This window comes from Ursus americanus, chromosome 7 (genome assembly GCF_024610735.1).
Source record: "Ursus americanus isolate L20-20 chromosome 7, mUrsAme1.1.p, whole genome shotgun sequence".
In the NCBI taxonomy this organism is placed as follows: Eukaryota; Metazoa; Chordata; class Mammalia; order Carnivora; family Ursidae; genus Ursus; species Ursus americanus.
The window spans coordinates 44992596-45013499 of record NC_142133.1 but is presented as its reverse complement, the minus strand read 5'-3'; the positions used below and the strand labels follow the sequence as shown (position 1 = coordinate 45013499).

The window sequence follows — 20904 nt, the reverse complement described above, 5'->3', positions numbered from 1 at the left end:
TCACCCAGTCTTCTATTATCTTTATGGCAGTGAGCTGGGTTCTTTGAGTTTGAGAGTCCAGTTCCAATAAGCATCATAATTATAATTTCTTTTCAAAGAAAGAATGAACGCCTCCTGCTCAGCTTAACTGCCCATCTATATTCGAAGGAGAAACAACTTCATATCACTGGAGAGATAAGACTCTAATGATTTAAGTCTCATAACTTGGAAAAAAAAGAAAAAAGAAAGGAGTGGACATGAAGAGAGATTCACCCTGGAGGTGGACTAATTATTTAAAGCCAGAGATATGGTTTGTAGTCTTTTTTTTTTTTTTCCATTTAGACATCAAACCTCTTTCTCTCACATTTTACAAATAAGCTTTGCCATATATGTTACTCTAATAGGGTATATGAAACTTGAGAATCTGATCATTTCTCTTGCAGGATATTGGCTTTTTTGGTGTCATACCAATACAGGTACAGGGTTTTTCAAATCAAAAGGTGGGGTAGGGGGGCGCCTGGGTGGCTCAGTCGTTAAGCGTCTGCCTTTGGCCCAGGGCGTGATCCCAGGGTCCTGGGATCGAGCGCCACATCAGGCTCCCTGCTCCACTGGGGGCCTGCTTCTTCCTCTCCCACTCCCCCTGCTTGTGTTCCCTCTCTCGCTGGCTGTCTCTATATCTGTCAAATAAATAAAATCTTTAAAAAAAAAAAAAAAAGGTGGGGTAGGGTTTTATCCATTTATGGCCTTTTAGAATTGACTTTTAAATTAATATATCATGTCTCTGTGTGTTCTTAACCCCTTAATCCAGGAAGGGAAGAATCATTTGAGGAGAATACAAACTCAGGGTCACAGCATGATAAGCAATCCTTTTTTGGTAAAAGAAATATTTGCTTCATAAAATCAAGGAATGGTTTTTAAAAGTCACATGGCAAACAATTTTCTCTTATGCAAGTGAGAATCAGTTTAGAAAAGCTGTCTGTGCCTTCTCCACTGTCACATGTTCAACCTTACAAATTTATTAGTACTCAAAACAAACATTTTAGAAAGTTCTGAGATTATCAGACAAGTTCTCCTCATTTTGCATGGCCATCTGGATACAGATTCCAAAGCCGCACCATTCTTCAAAAAAGCTATTCCTGAAAAATAGAGGGCTGGGATTGAATTGAGTTCCCTGGAATGCTCTGGTTTTAATGTTTAGTCTGATTTGATCATAATTCCAAACAATTTAAGGCAGCGAAGAGAAAGGAAACCTTTCCAGAACCTCAGAATTCAATCCAAGCACAGTCATTTGGATACCAACCACAGGATATGGTATAGATTCATTTTGTGACTTTTTTTTCCCTTTGTTGTTCAAGGCAAGAAAGTTACTCAGGACACTTGTTGGTGGGTCTGTCATTCTCAGGCTCTAAGCAAGACCATAGCAAGAGCATATAAAAATGGAGAATGCTAGAGCAAGGTTATTATAATGATGAAGACAGGACAGATTTTTGCTTAGAACAGATTGAAAATTTGTTACTATCCATTCTGGGAAGGGAAATATCAAAATGTACACAGTTATAAAGGAGATGAAGAGTATGGACAGAGCTTCATCAAAGTCTGAAAAAGGTTTTAAGGAGTCAGAGAAAGTTTATGCATGGCTATTAATGTTTAAAAGATAAAGACTTTACCTACATTATATGCTCCAACAAACAGCAGTTATATACCTAAAATTTATCATAAAGACAGTTTAGGCTGATATAGTAAGTTGTTAAGAATAGCTTTCATTGGTTTGCAGCTATTTCAGAATTTCTATTGAGCATTTCCCCCCTTCTAGTCAGAGCTACGTGCTTTAATATTGATTTCCCACTAGCCCTACCCCCAAACCAACTTGTGATATAACATGAATATTACACTTTAATCTTTTCCTAACTGATACTATGATCAATTTAATAGTGTTTTCTGTTCTATAGATGTGGCACATGGGGGAGAGTCATAAATGTTAAAATGTGTATCTAGGTATCTAAGATGCTCCAGGCATAAAACAAAAATTGGAATGTGCATGGACCATGTGAATGAGTTCATCCAGACTTGGGGGGGGCAGTATCTGGGGTCAGCAGGATGGTAGTATAGGAATTTCTAGTACTCGCTCCTCCCAGAACATCCATTTGAATAAACACCCGCACAGGAAATTACCTTCATAATTGCTAAGGATTCCTGGTGAGAGATGACAGCACTTGGATGGAGCACATAAATAAGAAAAGGCACATTAAAGAGAGTAGGAAAGACAGTTCCACATGACCCTTGTGACCCATACCCCAAACCCTGTCAGCCCAGCATGGAGAGAGGTGCCTTCCTCTTGACTTCACCGTGGACCTCTGCGCCAGCCCTGCAAAGCTCCTGTTGGCTGGCTCCTGTGACCCCAGGTTCCCAGCTTACCCTAGCACCAGGAGGGACATCATGGTTCCAAGTCCAAGCAAGTGTCTGTGGTCCCAGGCTCCCAGCCTGCCCCATCACCAGGCCAGTCTCCCAGGCTCCTTCCCTGCCTCAGTAGCTTGCATGGATGAAGGCTCCAGGCCTGCCCAGGTGATAGACTGTTGCCAGCAGTCCCAAGTTCCAGGCTGGCTCCCAACCTCCCCCAACATGGATCAGGGCTCCACAGACCCAGATGCTAGGCCCATATCAGTGGTCTCCTGCTTTTGATCAACCCCCTTTCCCCCACCCGGAATCCAGGCCAATCCATGCAGACCTAGAGTAATCAAAACAGTACTGTATTGGCATAAAAACAGACACACAGACCAAGGACACAAAATTGACAGCTCAGAAATAAACCCATGCATACATGGTCAATTAATTTTCGACAAAGGAGCCAAGAACATACAATGGATATCCGTACAATGGATAAAGGCTAGTCCTTTCAATAAATGGTGCTGGGAAAACTGGATAATCACATGTAGAAAACTAAAACTGGAGCCTAGCTTACATTACTTACTCATAAAAATTAACTCAAAATACATTAAAGATTAAAGACTTCGATGGAAGACCTGAAACTGCACTGAAACATAAGAAAAAGCTCTTAATATTGGTCTTGGCAATGAATTTTCAGATATGACACCAACAGGACAGGTAACAAAAGCAAAAATAAATGAAGAGGATTATTATCAAACTGAAAGGCTTCTGCACGGCAAAAAGAAACATTCAACAGAATTAAGAGGCAATCTACTGGACAGCAGAAAATATTTGCAAACCATATGTCTGAGAAGGGGTTGATACCCAAAATATAGATGGAAGTCACACATTTTTTTTAAAAAAGTAATCCAATTTAAAAATGAGCAGAAAACTCAAATACACATATTTTCCAAAGAAAGCATAAAAATGCCAACAAGTACATGAACAGGTGCTCAACATCACTAATAATCAGGGAAATGCAAATAAAAACTATAATGAGATAATACCTTACATCTGTTAGGGTGACTATCATCAAAAGTACAATGGAGTGTTGGCAAGGGTGTGAAGAAAAGAGAACACTTACAAACTGTTAGAGTGGATGTAAACTAGTACAACCACTCTAGATGGCCATATGGAGGTTCCTCAAAAAACTAACAAAGGTTCCTAACAAAACTAACTAATTGGATTCAGCAATCCAACTTCTGGGTATATATCCCAAGGAAATAAAACCAGGATCTTGAAGAGATAGCCTGTACCTTTCTGTTTGCTGCAGCATTATTCCTAATAGCCAAGACATGGAAGCCTAAATGTCCAATGACAGATGAATGGATAAAGAAAAAATGAGATATATTTATATCTATATATCTCCACATCCACACATATATATATTTTTTTCTGCCATTAAAGTTAAAAAAAAAAGGAAATCCTACTTTTTGTGACAAAATGGATGGACCTTGCAGTGTTATGCTAAAGGAAATAAGTCAGTCAGAGAAAGACAAATATTGCATGACCTCACTTACACATGGAGTCTAAAAAAGCTGAACTCATTGAAATGGAGGATAGAATGGGGGTTGTTAGGACCTGAGGGGTGGGGGAAATAGGGAGATACTAATCAAATCAAAGGGTAGAAACTTCTAGTTATAAGATAAGTTCCAGGGAGGCAATGTATAGCATGGTGACAATAGTTAATAATAGCTGAGAGAGTAAATCTTAAATATTCTGCCACAAAACACAATTATGTGAGATGATGGAGGTTTTAACTAACCTTACTATGGTAACTATTTCACAATTTTTTGTGTATCAAACCATCATGTTGTATACTTTAAAATTTACACAATGCTATATGCCAATTATATCTTTGTAGAGCTGGAAAAAAGAAGTTTCTGGGTCCCTGTGGAGGGTGAATCAACTACAAATCTTTCTATGGATTTTGTACTGATTCAAAGAATATTAGGGTCTCAGCCCGTCTTCTGGAAAACTGGGCCCTAAATATTTACATAAGCCATTTCAATCTGGCCCGAAGAAAATTATTTTCCTGAACAAACACCCCTGCTTTATATATAAAGGTCACGAAGACAAGCTGAATTCCATCTTTCCTAAAAACGTGTCCAGTCTCTGAGGTCCTAGAGTCTCCAGGACAGTCCTAGCCCCAATACCAAAGGTGTGAATTACTACGCACCTACACACACAGACACACACTAAGGCAAGGCTTGAAATGGAATGAAATTGTTACAAGAGAAATTGCTTCATTTTCTTTCTCTTTCTTGGGTAATCCTTATTTAGAATGTCCATGTTTGAGCTAGATGGCATTTTTTCGTTTTCATGCTGCCCAGACATTCATTAAGTTGAACCAAAGCAGTCTCTGATTAATGTTTAACTAATAGGTAGTCCCACAATAAGATTCCAGGTTCCAGATAAAACCTGTTAATCTTTCCAACTATAACTACTGGGAACCTCCTTTCTTCCTTTAAATATATTCCTCCCATCATTCCTTTCACAGCTGTGAAATGGATCTTTATCCAAAAATAAATAAATAAATAAAATGCTTCCTTCCTATGGAATAAACTTTGTACTATTTCTTTTCAAATCTTTTTCTTTCCTTTTGCCTTTCTTTTTCCTTTCCTTTCCTTTCCCAGATACCACTGAAACAATGGCAGAATGCTTGTGTGTATATAACACCAAAAAAAAAAAAAAAAAGTTGTAGAGAGCTCCCTGAAATGCGAAGGAAAGAATCTGGAGAATCCCTTACGTATTATGCAACCTTAAGAAAATAATGTCTCTTTTTCTACTTCAAGAGGATGATAATTCCTGGTCATTTTAACTGAAAAGTTGTTTCAAGTCATATCAACTACCCAGCATTTTTGGTCCGCAGGTATTACAGTAATCATTTATTAACTGCCGACAAGATAAAGAGTTTCTAAAAAACTTAAAAGACTCACCTCAGATGCAACCACCACTCAAAAGACTCCTCTAGACCTTCCGATTCCTAGTTTCTCAAGGACATTGGGGGAAAACTTTCACTTAGTTTTCTTCAGCCCTGTATTTCTCCCCAACTCCACGGGGCCTATCCCAGGGCCCAGGATAAGGCATCCAGTCCAATAGAGGGGCATGCAGAACAAAAATACAACTCACCTAGTTTAAAAACACCCAAGATGCTTTGTCCTGAATTTTAAGCAGCACACACGACCTTGTCCATTCCGGTTTCAAGTTCAAAGATATCTGGCCTGCCTGTGGCTTAGCAGCTAACGTATCTTTCAAGAGCTGCTCGATCCCCTCAGACATGGAAGTCCTGAGTTTCTGAGAGAGAGAGACGTGCAACCCATCTTTGAGTTTTCAAGCAGCGCTTCACCAACAAGGACCACCTTGGTCCCTTGTTTGATACAGATCCTCAAGAGCTCCTTCTTGGTCTCAGAGTCAAGGAAAGCGATTCTATCTCTGCCCAGGTGTTAATGCCCAGAGTAAAGATATCAGACTTGGCTGTCCAGTGTCCGTCCCAGACGTCAGAAGCCACGTGGAAGTCTGAGCCACAGGCTGAGGACAGGTGGTATTTACTCGCATTCACATTTTTGTTGTCTTGATTGCCCTGTTTGCCTCGGGGGAGCCAGCCCAATGCAGGCCTTGCTTGGTCCAAAGTCCGCTACCTTTTAGATGGGGGTGCCCGACCGCTCTGTGATGAGGCTGTTAACCTGGCTTTACTTCGCGTCACTGGGCACAATACAGATTTTGTGCCGGAAGGCAGTGGCCCTTGTGACCTGTAGCATGAAGCTTTTGTTGGCGCTGGTTTCCACCTCCACAGAGCTCCACGACAAACCAAGGGTACCAGGGCTCCTCAGAATACCCCAAGGCCCTTCCTCCTCGGAACAAAGCCTCCGCCAAGTGCAGATAAAGCGGCGCTCTAGCTGCCACTGCCCATGCGCACAGTCTGCGGTTGCGCGGCAGGACACACTCCTCCAACTGCGCACTGCGCACCTCACTCCTCCAATGGCGCTGCGTTCTGGTCACTTGAGGCTGGTCAGGCTCCACATTCTCTTCGGCGTCGTGGCGCACGTGCGTGGCCCCCCATGAGGAGCCGGCTGTGTCCGGTCACTGCCTGTTGACCCAGGCCGTGGCTGCCGAGCTGTGTCTCTCGCCACCGGCTGTAGCTCCGCTGTGCGGACCGGTGCCCTGCTTCTGGCCACCGCAGCGCCAGGTAGGCCTTGCCCCGGCCTCAGCCGCCCCGCCCCCGGTGAAAAAGTTCACGAAAAAGTGTAATATGTTAAAGTTAAAGAATTTTGTTTTAAAATTCACCCTTCTTAGTCATAGCTTTCATGACAGTGGAAATGTAATTTTAATATGAATTATAAACTATGAGTTATAACTCTGCAAAGATTATTAAAATTATTGTTTCCATTTGTATCTAGGCCCTATTCTAGCATGAAGAATCCCACCTGCCTCATTCCTTCCTGCTTGAACAGATGGATCATAAAAGTATGGGCTCACCAAGGAACATTTAGTTTCATCCCATTACACCTGCTGGCCAAGGGAGCGATACAAAACAGCCACTATCCAATTCATATACTTACAACCATCCAAGAGAATGGTTTTGCAGGCCTTACTGGCCAGCTGGGTTTGTCCTTGGCATGTTCCCAATAATATAAAAGTAAATTATAGTAATTGCAGTCCACTCCATATCACATGTATACAGGCCCTAAGAATTACATTACTTCTAAGAGTAGGAAAAGAAAATGGATCCCTATTATGTGAGGAATATATATTTAAAATTCTGATTTGAAGAAAAGGTCAAGAAATGGGCCTCGTTCAAAATATCGTAAATCAGTACTATCTGTAAGATAGGCATACCCATTTTCAGGAGACTGTGCAGTTTACCCTAAGGAACATCATATGCATGTGAACATATGTATGTGTAAGTATGCTTATGGGCTTACCATTTGTCACAGATGACAAATGGTTGGAAATAACCAAAATTTGTATTGACTTGGGACTGGATTAAAAAACTATGGTACGTGAATACAATAAAAAACTAGGTATACATTAATAATGATGAGTAAAATTGAAGTTATTGACATGTAAATTGGTCCATGATATATATTTGACTGAAAAGAATAGTGCGTAAATGTGTCTATTATAATGCAATTAAGTATATGCTTGAAAGCCTGCAGTTGTGTATAAGTAGATATCTAGAATTCACCAGAATGTTAATAATAATGAAATTTTGGTGACTTTTGCTTTCTTCTATGTACTTTCCAATATATTATTTACATCAGTTGAATATATATCACATTTGCCGAAAATGGTAAATTTCATTTTAAAGTCAAGCCAAACCATGTCTCTATATAAGGAACACAGGAATTTTCATTCATTCATTGAACATTTCAAAGTGTCCGATGTGTAGTAGAGGCCAGTTTCCTAGTTATTCCTGAAATCAGTCGTGGAACAATACGACTGAATAAAATACAATAAACATGTGAAATACAATAAAAATGAATCACTAGAAACATGATCACACTCTTAAAATTCATGGATATATTCAGTTTCTATAAAAAGTGTCTGTAATCTTACTCTCAAATTCTATTTTATCTAATTGCTAACTGGTGACACTCAGCTTGTGACAGCACAGGTCTGCTGATCACACTGTGAGGGCTACTGCTCTAGAAAATATGGTAGTTACTAAGGAATCAAAGCATGCTATTAAAAAAGATCCTTTAATTAATGAAGATAGACCAATCTACAATGAGGTTAAAAATTAATCATAAAATCTCAGTGGATTTAATAATAAAGCATACTTTCTCAATCATTCAGAGTCCATTTTGGGTCAAGCCATGATTCTCTTAGAGCTCATACCACTTGGAACATTTGGTTTCTGTATCCCCATGACAACGGAAAAGAGTGAAGAAGAAGGAATACCAGTTCTTTATTGCCTTTGACTATAAGGAATGCGTATCATTATCGTTCTCAGTCCATTACAGAATTAGTTATATGGCTGCAAACTAAGTACAATTTAGGGTGAGAAATGTTGGAGAAAAAGAAGATATCTGATGAGCTGTAACTTTATGGACAAGTTAATAACTGAAGTTGCCTAATACTATCAGTGAAATAAAAAATATAAGGGAGCTGGGACTAAAACTCAGGGTTTTTTTAAATTATAAATTCAACATATATTTGTGTCAATTTGGCTAGACTAGGTTATACTGAAGTAATAAATTAATCCCCAGATCTCAAGAGCTTAGCCCATGGAAATTTATTCCATGCTCCTTTTGGGGACTCTGCAATCTCCATGTGTGTCTTCCAGAGTGACAAGAAAAAGAAAGGAGAGTGCCTGGAGAAGACACACCTTTTCTATATTCTGTCCGAGAAGAGATACTTGTCACTTTCTCTCAATTGGCAAGAGCTGGTCACATGGACACCCCACCGCAAGAAGACTGGGCATGGAGGAAGAGCACGTGTATATTTGGTAAGCAGTATGTGGGTATATGTATATTCTATAACATTCAACTAAACCAAGCCAGCTCTCAATAATTAGTCACTGTTTGGGTACTTCTGCCTTTTCAACAGTTATGTTTAGAATGGTCGAATGAAATTTGTAAAGTTCCTAATTTATCCTTTACCTTTTACCCTTGCTACTTTATTTATCTATCAAAATCCAGTTCAGCAATTTTCCCTAAACTGTTCAATCCTGTGGTGATTGGTAGGTAGGGGGGGAGAATCAGGCAAACCATCAGTAATTATTTGAAGAGAAATAATAGACAAATTTGTCAAGCTAAAAACATGAATAGACTTAGACTCATTTTACCTTCCTTAGGTTTCCAATGATAAAAAGGGAAAACAGTGACAGGCCTAACTTGTTCTCCTTTTCCATCAACTGAGAAGAGGTTATCATTCTGTTTGCTCTAACATGGCCTAGAAAATATGTATAGGGCACTTACTCAGAAAGCCCCTTTATCTGAGTCAAGTTGTATATGAGATTTAATCCTTGGAGAATACTCAAAGATTGTCTAAAAGAGTACTGAAAGAATGTGTATTTTAAGTATCCAAGGAGGAGAAGAGAGCCATCTATGCCAGCTGACATAGATTTTCACCAGTGTAAATCCAGGAGGAAGGACCAGGTGATGTCTTCACCAACTATTAGCCTAGGAATGTAAGGATCAAAGCTGTATGTTTGATATGGATTGCAATTATCAGACAAACCTGTCCTTTACCTAAAATACCCATATCTCATCAGGAAATACAATATGGGTTCAAACTGAAAGGCAAGGTGGTGCAGGGAAGTGGCACCTGACGGTGTAAATGTGACAGCAGATCCCATGGAACTTGTCAAGACCTTATGAAAGAGTGTTTTAGCTTGTAATCTTCCACTTATCAAAATTCTGTCTGAGGTGCCTTCCATCTGTCTTGGCAGGTATGTGGATAAAATTATCAGTTCCCTATTAGCATATGTTTCACTTCTCGGATGTTTGTTTATGGGGAGAATTAATGTAGCATACAACTTGCAATTAGTTTTTATATGGTTAATGACAGGTTCCCATAAAATGCCTTGCATTGAAATATGGAAGGTAATAGCATTAATAAAGTATACAGATGCTCAGATTCAGATCTGGAAAAGGAAGTCAAATCAATAGAGTTTGCTGATTAAGAAAAAAAAAAGTTGAGTTACTTGATAGGATCACTAGAAATTTTGCGATTGGCTACCCATTTAGTAACTTGAATATTAAGGAGTTATTTATGGTCAAAGTCCTTAATATAATTTTACCCTTCTAGTTAAATAACGGGTGAGTTACTTACTTTTACCTATTCATGTATATCAAGTTACAATGATAATTTTAGTTCATCTTCTGTTAAAAAACTGGTCTGGACTGAGTTTGAAAGATAAACATATGAGTAAAGCATGGTATCTGCCCTCCAGGAGGCAGGTTATAGGAGTGATTCCTGTGTATTGTTGCATATTAGAAATACCTGGGAAACATTTCCAGCAATGGAAATTCCCAGGACACCCCCACCATAACTTCTTACATCAGTTGTAATTCATTAACTCTTAGGTTAGGTCTAGGTACCTGCATTTTTTTTAAAACTTCCCATATCTGAGGTAGCTATTCAGCTGACCAAAAACTGAGAATTCCTACTGATCTAGTTACTTTGTATTCTTTGAATGTAGTATTGTTTCCATTTGAAATGTTTCCCTTTTTCTTTCCAATTTTTCAAAGAGTAACACAACATAAATAAAATAAGGGCGCTTGGGTGTCTCAGTCAGTTAAGTGTCTGCTTTCAGCTCAGGTCATTGTCCCAGGGTCCTGGGATTGAGCCCAGATACAGGGCTCCTTGCTAAAAGCAGGGAGTCTGCTTCTACTTCTCCCTCTGCCGCTCTCCCTTCCCCCACTTATGCGCTCTCTCCATCTCTCTCTCTCTCTCTCTCCCTTGTAAATTTTTAAAATCCCTTTTAAAAAATAAAACAAAGCAACATGTAAAACATTTCTCCATGAGACTTCTCAGTTCAGAAACTTTTAACAATGTCTATTACTGATCATTGTCTCTCTGATGATAGAAAGACAATATGCAAATAATTAACCCTTTCTATGTATTTTCCCATTTTTTATATTTTGTATCATCGGAACCACATAATATATGGCCTTGTTTGTCTGGCTTCTTTCACTGTGAATGATTTTTTAAAGATTATTCCATGTTGTAGCATGAGTGATTACTTTATTCTTTTTTGTATAGCTGAATAGAATCATTGTATGGATATACCATATTTTGTTTAGCCATTCAGCAGTTGATGAAGTTTGGGTTGTTTCCACGTTTTGGCTATCACAAGTAATCCCCTTAAGAACATTCATGTACACGTTTTTGTCTGTGCGTGGGCGTATGTTTATAAATCTCAGGTATATATCTAGGAATAGATTTGCTAGGTCATATGGTAACTCTGTTTAATCTTTTGAGGAATTATCAGACTATTTTCAAAAACGGATGCCTCATTTTTACATTCCCATCAGCTTGTATAAGGATCACAGTTCCCTTACACCCAAGATTTGTTATTGTTTGCCTTTTGATAATAGCTCTCCTAGTGTGTATAATATAATACATATATTATATTATGATTTTGATTTATATTTCCCTAATAACTAATAACATTGAGCATTTTTTCATGTGCTGATTTGCCATCTCCATCTTTTTTGGAGGATTATCTATTCAAATCCATTTTTAATTGGATTATGTGTCTTTTTATCATTGAGTTGTAATAGTTCTTTATATGAGTGTCTGATCCTTATCACATATATGATTTGCAAATATTTCTTAGATTCTTGGAGTTGTCTTTTCAGTTTTTTGACACTGTCTTTTGAAGAACAAAAGGTTTTCTTTTTGATGAAGTCCTAATTTATCTTTTTTCTTTGGTTTCTTTGTATTTTTCATGTCATATTTAAGAAACAATTTTATAATCCAGATTTATGAATATATATATATATTATTCCAAATTTTCATAGTTTATCACTTAACTGTAGCTCTTGCATCCATTTTTTTTTAAATTTTGTGTGTATTGTGAGGTAGGGATCTAACTTCATTCTTTTGCATGCATATATCTACTTATCCCATCACCATTTGCTAAAAAGACCATTTCCCCCCATTAAATCATGCCTTAGTCTGTTTGGGCTGCTATAACAGAATACCACAGACAGGGTGGCTTATAAACATCAGAAATTTATTGCAGTGCTGGAGGCTGGGGGGTCCAAGATGAAGGTACCAGAAGATTCATTGTCTGATGAGAGTCTGCTTTCTTGTTCATACACCATCATTGTCCCCTGTAACCTCATATGGTAGAAAGGGCAAGAGAGCTCTCTGGGGTCTCTGTTTTAAGGGCACTAACTCCATTCATAAGGGCTCTGCCTTTGTGATCTAACAAGCTCCTAAAGGCTACACCTCCAAATACCAGCACATTGGGGATTAAGTTTCAGGGTATAAATTTTAGTGGGACACAAACATTCAGTTTATAGTAAATGATCTTGACAACCTTGTCAGAAATAAACTGAACAAAATGTATAAGAGTATTATTGAATTTTCAATTCTATTCTGTTGGTCTGTATGTCTGTTCCTATGGTAGTACCACACTGTTTTGATTACTGTAGCTTTTTAGTGAGTTTTAGAATTGGGAGGTATGAATCCTCCAGTTTTGTTCTTTCCAAGATTGTTTTGGCTCTTCTAGATCCTTTATGTATTCATAAGAATTTTTGGATCAGCTCATAAACTTCTGCAAAAAAAGGCAGCTTGGATTTTGGTAGAATTGCACTGAATCTATAAATCAATTTAGATAATACGTTATCCTAAGTACTTTCAATCCAGGAATACAAATGTTTTTCCATTTACCTAGGTTTTCAACTTCTTTCAATAATGTTTTTCATTTTAGTATATAAGTATTACACTTTTTTGTTAAGTGTATACCTAAGTATTTTATTCTTTCTCATACTATACATGGAATTATTTTTTTGACTTCATTTTTGGATTGTTCATTGCTAGTGTATGGAAAAGAAAACTCTGAAGCTGGAAAATTACCTCTTTAAAGGGTCTATCTCCAAATACAGTTGCATTCTAAGATACTGAATGTTAGTACTTCAACACTTGAAATTTGAGGACACACAACACAGCCCATAACTCTACCATTAGGCATACCCCTTGCTAACTCACCGAGGAAAGGTAGTGTGAACAAAACTTTAATATGTTTTTGTGCACGTTGAATAACAAAGACTTGTGGGTTTAAGTTACTGTAGCATAATTTAGGGAATTCTGAATGACATATTTCACTCAATAACATTATTTTATACATCAGTCTATGAAACAGAAAAATCAATGAGCAAAAACCATAATGTCCCTGGTCTAATGGATCTTAAATTTTTGAGTGTGGGGGTGATAAGCGCTAAACAAAGAATTCAGAGGAAGTGGATGATGGGTTAAATGTTTTTCTTGAACTAGTCTAGAATTATAAACTCTTTGGGAATCTAATTCATATAATCCATGTAATTTAGTAACACATATGGTATTATAATAAAGCAATCCATATAAAGGTAATTGAAAACTAACTGAAAAACATTTTAAAGAAGTGTTTACATTGTTTCCTTTTGTTATATATTTTGGGGAAAAAATGTATTTTATACATTTAGAGTTTTATCCATGGTAATGCTGAGGGCCAGATATCTTAATTAAATGTCTAAGGTTATATAGCTAGTTAGGGAGAAAAAATTAGGAACAAAAAAAGACTTCTGTTCCTAGATCTTATATATTTTTCTCTACTTTACCATTGCATTTTTGCTTCATTGACTCAAATTTCAACTTTGAAACAATAGAATTTTTTTGATTTGTGCTTTAAGATTCTAGAGGCGAAGTGAAACCTTTTGTCCATAGGGAACAGCATTCTCCATGTTCCTTGCTTGATTAAGCATTTAACTGAGTCTTTTATTTCTTACTCCTTGAATATTCATTTTCTATTGTGAGCTGAAGAACCTAATGTATCTAATCTATATGTATCATCTAATAGACGGATATTAACTTTCTGAATGTAATAAAATAGGAAAAAACCAGAATTGATGGGAATTCACTTTTTAAATCTTGAAAATTTTTAAGGCATTGATAGAATTCAACAATTTATAATAATGATCTTGAAAACGTGCAAATTAAACCAGAAATTGACCTTTTTCTGTTTATGTCTATGGAATTGACTGTTTTTAGTTGCTTCTACCAGAAGATGTAATTATGGGATTAGTTATAATCCTATTAATATATGTGGATACTCTTTATGGGATTAACAGGTTCCTTCTCTGCAGTAGTAGTAGTAGTAGTAGTATTCAATTACATGTTTTCCAGAGAAGATTTTGCTCTTACCTTTGCATATCTTGTATACGACAAATACCAGCCGATAGGACAACAGCCTGGTAGAATATTGATTCAAAGAGGTCGCTACAATAGAAAGAGTAAATAGTCAGTAGTATTTCATAAAAGAGGTAAAAAGTAAAGGAAAAAGCAAGTTTTCTGGATATTTGACCTTCCATTAGGAATTTTATATATAAAATATGAGAGTATTACTATAGTGGTGAGGTAACAAAAATTATAATAAAGTAATAAAATATATAATAAAGTAATACAGAAATTCCAAGTTGCTAGCCGTTAGGTGGTTCCCCTACTGCCCATCCACCCCCCAAAAAAAAGAACAGATAATATTGAATTAAGAGAAATTGGAAAAGAGAGAGAGAGAAATTAGTATTTCCTGGTTTTGAAAGATTAAATCTAATTTTGAAGAGATACAGTAGAAGAACTTAATAAAGACCTCTTAATGTTTTGATACTTTAAATAATTTGTAAATTAAAATGTAATGCTTCCTGTTAAATTTGGTGGATTATCTTTTACTATTCTAGAATAGGTTTATTTTCTTCCCTGAATTTTCTCTGAGTTTAAAGAAATTAAGCTGCGGTCATCATCACCTTATCACTTTTTCTACCGCCAGTGTCTTCCAGGAAATTTGCAGAGAAGTTTGTTGGCCTTGCATTCTCTCTTCCCGTATCCCCGACACTTTCTTGTAAAAGAAGTATCAACAGGGGTGCCTGGGTTGCTCAGTCATTAAGTGTCTGCCTTTGGCTCAGGTCAGGGATCCTCGAGCCCTGCATCAGGCTCCCTGCTCCACAGGAAGTCTGCTTCTCCCTCTCCTACTCTGCCTGCTTGTGTTCCCTCTCTTGCTGTATCTCTCTCTGTCAAATAAATAAAATCTTTAAAAAAAAAAAAAAGAGGTATCAACAAACTTCAGAGGTCTGTGAAAGACATGTTAGTCTAGAGTTACATTTGAAGGCTGATTGATGAGTTCTATCATTTTTTTCCCTATCATTTTTTTCAGCATTAAAAAAAGGAAGAAAAACATTTTTTAACATGAATAATCCTTCCAGAAATTGACACAGCATTATAGTTTGATACATATCTCCACTTATATTAAAACAGATAGATTGAACCATCTAAAATCCAATTTATTTTGATATATAGGTATAATATACATTTATTTGAATATTTTGGTGTTTGTGGGTACCTTACTCACCCCCAAAATTTGTGGACTGCAGAGAGGTTCTGAAATGTTCTGCACTTGTCTCAGGCAGTCAAATAAGTCAAGCCTCTAATAGGTGGTCCTAACAACATTGTTTAACTTCTTTGAGACTCCATGCCCTCATATAAAATGGGAATGATACTCTTATTACTTAAAATACATGCTAATGGTATCAGTCTCCTAGAAATGATGTCATGAGTTTTATTCCTTTTATCCTTCCCTAAATTAAACTATCTTAGTTTATGGAACCAGTTATGTCTTATGGGTATATTCGGCCCACCTCTTTCCTTAGAGTTACAAAAACCTATGACATTCTTTCATTCACTTCAGTAGCTGATCATCCCTTCCTTGTGACCTTTGTCCCACAGACTGGCTGAGAAAGTTATATTTCCCAATCTAAAGCATTTTCTTTCTTCCTATTTAAAAAAAAATTATTTTCAGTTTAAATAGGCAGCCTTATAAATTTCCAAATACTTAATTTTATTTAATAATACTCTAAATACTGAAACTTCTATCTCATCATAAATACCTTAAATAAGCTCTTATAGATGATTCAGTGTGTTTAGGAAATGTTTACTTATCCCTGAATTCTGTCCTCTTTTTTTAATCCCCTTCATGGAATCTGGGACTTTTAACATTTTGTACCTATGGTTAGAAGGGGCTCTTACCTGAACAGTGTTTTGTGGCTCTTCACTGTTCTCTGTTGCATATCGACTAATTGAGAGCTGTCTCTCAAAGGTGATAGTGGAGGTGACATTGCAAGATGACATACTGCAAGCCACTGCTGGAGTACTAGGTCTAAGCAGTTGTTTGTGCTTGGTATGCCACTGAAGGAGTTCAGAACGTGTCACCCCCAAAATATGTCACTTTGGCATATTGATTGATTTGAAATAAAGGCACTTAAGAAACAGTCCTGTAAAGAGGACACTCTGACACCCCCCCCCCATTTGCCTTCCTGAAAGCAAGAGATAAAACTCCCATGTGAAATGTATGCCCCCTGTAGCAGGAGGATGGAAGAGGTCCTTATCACCAGAGATAGGGAATTTGGGTCCAAGAAATCTATATGCACAATCCTTCTTACTCTAATCCTTATCTTCTTATTTATATTTTCGCCATTTACTACCCCTAGCCCAAGCCCCTTTGTCTTGTCAGTTCTTTATAAATGTATTGTTTCTTTGCCCAGATGGTATAAAAGCTTCTTCTTTGGTCACTTCCTCAGCTTTTCGTTCTCTTTTGAAAACTCCCATATACATGTAAAAATTCTGTATAGTGTGTATGCTTTTTTTCTGTTCATCTTCTATCAGTTTAATTCTTAGGACCAGCCAGAGACCAAAAGAGGGTAGAGTAAAATTTTTCTTTTCTCCTACATGACAGACACCCTGGCCTCTGGGACCAGAAGCTAAGCGTTATGCAGGGCACTCACCAAAGCAAGCTGGAACTCCTGGTACCCAGCAGTCGACAGGCATCGGAGGAGAAGCCAGAAACAAGGCATTAGATTCATCTATGCAACATTTCATATCTGGGGCATTTGCCACTGTTCATCACCTCTATAGAAATAATTACAGGATTTCTTTTAAAACTTGGGTGCTTTGGTCTGCAGTGGTCTCAGACTTCACAATCATCTGGATCTTCTCCCCTTTCCCACCACTGAAGCAAAAGGGACAGGGGCATGCTCAGTGATATATGCCAGCCTCTCTCTTTCTTCTTACCTCAAATCTCTGACTTAAAAAGGGAAGATTCTTTATACTTCATACTCTCCAAGTCTTCTCTTGGGTTTTGTCTTTTTGGCAAGTATGAACACCATGGCCTAATATGGCTGGTTTTTGTGGCAGTAAGTAGATTTCATATTTAGTATTCTCTCTCTTACTGTAAAATGCGGGCTTTAAAATGCACACACACACAACTATTGCTTATCTAAAAGCAGTCAAATAAGCCAATAGAATAGTAACCTCTTTGTTCTACATGAAACTTCTGTCTCCTACCTGGACTGATAGCTCAACCTTGGAGCAGAAGGCTCTGAGAGAACATGACATAATTCATTGTGAAATGTGAAGAGGGTGAGCAATATTTAGAATTACAGTGTTGTCTTTTTTTTTAACATACTTAACAACTTTGCACATATAAAAAATGATCTTGAATAATTCACTTATTTAGATTTTTATGAATATAATTCAACAGAAAGAAAATAATATTTGAAATTATTCTTATGCTAAATAAATATGTAAATGTACTAGATGTGTATGATTTATATGGTAGCATACTTTAATGGAAAAAATACAGACTAGAGGTATATGACCTGCGTTCTGGGTTTGTTTCTGCTTTGCAGTTATCTTAAAGGCAAGTTCTCTGTTGACTCTAAGAATTGATGATTTTATAAAGGACTTTTAAAAGGGTTTTATCAGGGGCGCCTGGGTGGCACAGCGGTTAGGCGTCTGCCTTCGGCTCAGGGCGTGATCCCGGCGTTGTGGGATTGAGCCCCACATCAGGCTCTTCTGCTGTGAGCCTGCTTCTTCCTCTCCCACTCCCCCTGCTTGTGTTCCCTCTCTCGCTGGCTGTCTCTATGTCTGTCAAATAAATAAATAAAATCTTAAAAAAATAAAATAAAATAAAATAAAAAAATAAAAAGGTTTTATCATGAATTTATATGAAAGAGTTGCTTTTCTTCCATATTACAGTAAGTGTTTTCTGCCTACTTCCAGTCTTGCATCAGGTATGTTGCATATAGCATGTTAACTGCATGTGAAAACAAGTTGGCAGCTCCATCTGATGTACTTGCGCTTTACCTTTTATAATATGGCCATGCATACACTGAAGGATGTGACCCTTTCCAAAAGTCAACATAGAGTCAATATCTGTTGGCAGATCTTGGAAGGTCAGGTTGGTAAGGAACTAAATAGTGAATTCTGACTAATTGGGATGCAGGGAACAGAATAATGCATGTAGTTTGTATGCTGTATGGTGAGACAGCAATTGTGTGTTTGTGTCTGTGTGTGTCCCCACTTATGTTCCGTTAACTTTTTTCATAAAATGATTGAAACAAAGAAATGTATCCTTAACCAGTATGTAAGCAGATGGCTAAAAAGCAAAAGAATATGCTGCCTGACATTGATCATTGGGTAGAAAGACAGCACAACATCCTAGCACATTTCTCTCAGTGATTAAATCTGTATTTTTATCAATTGGAATGCTGTATTTTTGGAGTAGATTCAGTTGTATTGGTACATGTCACATAAGAAGGGTGAACTCATTTCTCTGACCTCTGAAACTGCAGGACACAGTTGCCTGGTATGGAAAGGACCATTTCATGATGAAAAAGCATTATGGTGGTCCTGTGGAACATCATCATCTGTCAAAAGCTACTGGAACTTTAGCAAATCACTTGATCTTGAATTCCATTTCTTTTCCAGTACTCCTTCCCCTGAGTTCTTACTCTGTTCTAGTCTCTGTCATGTTTCATGTGAATTATTTTCATAAGAACCTGAAAATATAAGTACTTGTTATTTCCTTATTTTGAGGACAGGAAAACAGAGGCTAAAGAAAGCATGTCTATTGGCCAAGAACATATAGTAAAAGGAAAAAATTTTACTAAAAAATAGTAAACAAAGTTCAGCAGTCTCGCTTTCAAATTCATGTTTTTGCAGTTGATATGCTAACCTCAAAGAGTTCTGCTTGTTTCAATCTTCAGTTGGAGCATGGATATCAATATTTTGACAATAGATCTTGTTACAGTATTAGAACTGCTCAGGTATATAGGCAAAAGAAACTTTGTCTATCCCTTGCAAAAAAGACAAAGTAAAGCCCTGGGGCTAAACATGCCCCAACATCTGTTTTCATGCATAAAATTATAATGGGACACAGCCAAGTCCATTTTTTAATGTATTACATATGGCTGCTCTTGTGCTACAATTACATAATGGAGTGATTGCAACAGATACTTATGGACTACAAACATTATACACTATATACTGTCTGTCCCTTTGGAGAAATGTGATGATTCTTGGCATCCTATAGACTTTATTGCTCTCTAGGGAATCACTTGAAGATAGCTGAGCACCTTATACTTTGAAATGAACAACCTGTCTCATTCTAGCTTTCAAATGCAGTGGCAAGATTTCTAGCCCCAGATGAAGTAGTGGGTCATCAGAAGTACCAGCAGTTGATACAGTGGAGTGAGGTTGTGGCTATGAGGTACAAGGTCAGTGCTGGGGTAAGATGGAACTGGGCATCTGTGAAGGTAGATTCATTCATACATTGAAACAAATTATTTAGGAGTGACTAATTTGTGACAAGATTTGCAGTGGGCATTTAGAGTGGTATAGGTCTATGGTATAGGAGGAAAAAATGTCTCTTCCTTCTTGTAGCATAAAGGAGTCTCTTGAAAACAAGAGACTACCTTTCATTATATTACCTAGGGTCGATCATATAAAAATACGTCTTCCATTTTTACCTACCTTCCTTATGCAGTGCTGGGTTCTTCCCTTCCTTTTCCACTCTACATATGACTTCCTTAGGATTATTTCTCTTTATAATTACTCGGGGTTCCCCATGTGTCCCTCGGTTTCTCACCCTAATCACTGTTTCCGTTCTTCTTGCCTGACCCCACCCTAGAGCACTATCCTGAGCCCAGCATTTCACCGGGTGTTTAAGTGGACCTGGAAGGGAAAGCACTCCATGCCAGTCAAACTCACTGAGATAGAATTATGAGATTAGCGGCTGAGAGTGTGCAGTGGATGCTATATATTTGGGCCGAAGCAAAGAATTTGATGAAGTGTCTCATGAAGTTTCACATATAAAATTGGTTCAAATTGCTCGGAAAAAGAACACTGTCAAACTGAGAATTGGCAAGGGCTTAAGAGGCAGAAACAAAGAGCTTCTGTATGAAATGTGCGGCGTTCACAAATATCTGGGTTTGTGTAAATTGGTGGAGGACGGATTATTATTATTTTTAGCAGTGTTGTAAGGAAGAGAATGGAACTTATATTTATCATATACCAAGATTTCAAGGAATATGATATATCTCCACAAATTTCTCTCCTGGTCCTTCCCTATTAAAAAAAAACATAGTCATTATTTTCATACAGACCAATACCAAAACTCACCGAAGCTCATGAGGACTGTAGATAAAATTAGATGAAGTCCAGGATGTAAATAAAGCTGGTTTTTTTTTCTCTCCACACCCCCATTAGGCATTTCTGCCAGATGCTCAAGATTCTGATTATAATATTTTACTACTACAGGTCTCTAAAAGTCCTTTTCTGACTCTCCAGATTGCCCCATTACCATCACTCTGTATTATCTCCTTATTAAGCTTTATAGACTGATTACCCCACCAGATTCATTCTCAGCATCTCCCTCTCACAAACTGCTTACATCTGGTCACTCAATTACGGCCCACTTTAAACTCAGGACTATTTCTTTGACTCCACCTGCACTCTGAC

The 20904-nt window shown here is 37.5% G+C and overlaps 1 long non-coding RNA gene across 1 annotated transcript in view; it reads right to left on the bottom strand.

The window, feature by feature from the left end:
- Positions 1 to 5497, bottom strand: part of LOC123799617 (uncharacterized) — a 222639-nt gene extending 217142 nt beyond the window's left edge. Inside the window, exon 1 of the long non-coding RNA XR_006781663.2 lies at positions 5343 to 5497. This is a non-coding gene — a long non-coding RNA (uncharacterized LOC123799617). The remainder of the gene's footprint in view (positions 1 to 5342) is intronic.
- Between the last annotated feature and the right edge of the window lie 15407 nt (positions 5498 to 20904).